This window comes from Solanum pennellii, chromosome 9 (assembly GCF_001406875.1).
Source record: "Solanum pennellii chromosome 9, SPENNV200".
NCBI lineage: Eukaryota > Viridiplantae > Streptophyta > Magnoliopsida > Solanales > Solanaceae > Solanum > Solanum pennellii.
In genome coordinates this window covers 60,561,955-60,565,248 of record NC_028645.1, presented here as the reverse complement: position 1 = coordinate 60,565,248, position 3,294 = coordinate 60,561,955, and positions in this window count along the sequence as shown.

Below are 3,294 nucleotides of genomic sequence, written 5' to 3'. Positions count from 1 at the left end.
GTAATTTGATCATAGATGTTCTTGTGGTGATGACTTCCAGATTTTGGGGAAATAATAGATGTTGAATTTTAGAAGTTATTGAATTGTCTTTTATTAATGAGTTTAAGTCTTCCGCATTGCTTTATGTTGATTTGATTGGTTCGCTCACATAGGAGGGTAAATGTGGGTGCCAGTCGCGGCTCGGTTTTGGGTCGTGACATCAAATGTATGTAAATACCTAGATAGAAATAGATTCTGTCCAAAAAATATTCAAAGTTAAAAAAAAAAAGAAAATGATCAAAAATGTTTTTAGTGTATTCGAAATGATTCAAAAATACTTTTCATTTATTTTTTGATTTAAAAATATTTTAAATATTTTTTTAACATTTAAAATTATTCTTTTTTAACTGCTGGCTGACATGACAAATAATAAATTATTAAATTAAACAAATGACTTCATCTTACTAATCAACCTAATTTTTTAAAATCTAGCCGATTAACCTCATTAACCAAAAAAATGAGAAGCTTCTTTTGGCACTCGTTTAATGCATTTAAAAACCGGTGGTCGTAATTGTGACATTTATATAATTGTAAGAGCACGTCATTACTTTCTCCGTCCATAATAGTTTGGACTATGCAATCTTACCACGTTCAATAATATTTATTCATTTTATGAAATAAATAATAAATTTTTACTTATTCAATGTATGATATTATAAAATTATTCTTTTATTTATAAAATTTTATTAATGTGTACAAAATTAATAGTAGACAAATATTATTTATTAAACAAGTACAAATATAATCTTCCGTAAAAAGTTTCAAATATAGCAATTTATTATTTTTACTTTTTGGATAAAATAGTTATTATTATAAAATGAAAGTGAAGAATAGTAATTTATTTTTAATTTCTGTTGCATGCAGTTGAAGTGGTGTAGGAGCAAGGGTGGACGAGTGTTTAGAAGAGTCTGAAAAGAAGGAAATTTATTATGTATTTGGTCTTTTCTGTCTCGGTCTCTGTTATCTTAAAATAAATAATAAAAATTTGTGTGTTGATAAATTATTTTATTAATGATAAAATAAATATTATAAAGTTAAATTATTAATCAATATAAAAATGTGTTATTATTTTTTGTACTGATGAAAAAGAAAAATAAGTCACATAAATTGAGACAGAGAGAGTAATAGATAGTTATGTCCTTTCACTTGGATTCAGCTTGCATTTGTTTTTTTAACTTTGAATATGCATAAATAGCCACTTAAATTTTTATAAAATTGAACAAGTGCATGTGCATCATATTTTGCGTCATACATGACCAATTTGAATTCTACGCGACGTCTTATCTGTATCATGCAATATATGATGTGTGTCTACTCGTTCAATTTTATATAAATTTTTATCTATAGCAAAAATTGAAGAATATAGATGTTAAATATTAATTAAAATCGAATTAAAAAATATATTTATATATTATACGATCCTAAATTTGATTTTTGAATACCATAATTTTTAATTTTATATTTACATATAATAACAATCAAAAAGGTTAAAATTGAGGATTAGTCCGCATTAATGCTAGGAACCGCGTCTACAACAACTTTGATTTTATGACTCCACCATTAAATTTTACTTTGACCAGCATCATCATTTTTATTTTAATCAACAAACAATTAAGTAACATATAATGTTGATGTTTTCAATTCTTATATTCAATAAATATACTTAAGTATCTAGATTCAACTTGATTTTACACGAATGAAAAATGTGAGATACTATAATTAGTTTTCATAAGAAATTAAATATTTAAAAATGTAAACAAAGTTGAATTTATTTTTAAAAGAGTAGATCTATTTAAACTTAATAAATACTTCAAAGGTTATTCAAGTAGCTTCTGAAATTTATGGAGAATATCCACGTTAGATACTTCAAATTGTATTTTCACATGTAAACAAATTTAAAAACAACAACAATTTGTATTTTTTAAAGAGAAATATAAGTAAGAGATGAGGGTGACATAACATTGCAAATATGTGGATACTTTTTGATTAAATATCTATTACTCCGAGGGGTCAGCTTCAATATGGCAGTCAAGTACACTATACAACCCTTGAGAAAATGACCACAATGGTCCTTAATACATGAGTAAGGTATATTTTATTTGATTGAAAGTCTTTAATATAAGATAAATATACTCATTTTGATTTTTAATATATCTCACTAATTGAAATGGTTTCGTTATATGACAAAATTTGTTCATTGGCATTTATCTTAAATTAATAAATATATTTATACATAGAAAAGTATTAAATATTACTATATATTTACTATATAGTCTTTCTAAAATATTATTCTACTAATATGATTTCTGTTTAAGTAAGAGAAAATAATAAATTTTGTTAGAGAAATTTTAAAAAAATAGAGCTAAATTTCATGAGATTTTCTTTGGAGCTAATAAAGAAACATCGATGAATTCTGTTAGTCACGCGAGTCTATAAGAAAAATTTAACACTTGTATGATAAATATGTTAGGTTTAGCACCAAAATGATCACATGTGTCATACCATAAGAATTATTTCAATTAAGTGATAAATATTAAGGATCAAAAGTAGTACTTTTATTATATATTAAGAATCATTTAATTAAGTGAAATACACGAATCAAAATAAAAAATTACTCATACATTAAAGATCATTTTGATTATTTTTTTCCTATTCTCTTTATTTGACATTAACTTAATTTGTGAGCAATACACATATATTAAAAAAATATTTAAAGACATAGTTCATATTATATTTTTCACTATGACCTTTTTGAAGGAATATTGATTGTATTGAAGTGTTAACCTAATAAGGGAATACATGGGAGATATATATAGGAGATATAGGAAGGAGTACTAATCCTAATAGGACTAGGATTAAGGAGTACTAATCCTAATAGGACTAGGATTAGTACACAGTAAATACTAATATTATTTAATACTATTTATTTAATACTATCTGTTATTATCCCCCCTCAAGCTGAGCTGAGCGGAAGCGAACGGAAGCTTGGAACTGAGGTAATCGTGCTGTCGGCTCGGGAGAGGCTTGGTGAGAATATCAGCCGGTTGTTCTTCAGTGGGTACATACTGCACAGTCATGGTGCCGGCCTGAACTTCATCGCGAACAAAGAGACAATCGGTATCAACATGCTTCATTCTGGTGTGTAGGACGGAATTCTTGGCCACACAGATGGTTGATTTGTTGTCACAATAGAGAGCAGGAACAGTGTGAGTGGCGCGGAGTTCGCGAAGAATATATGTGACCCACATGGTCTCA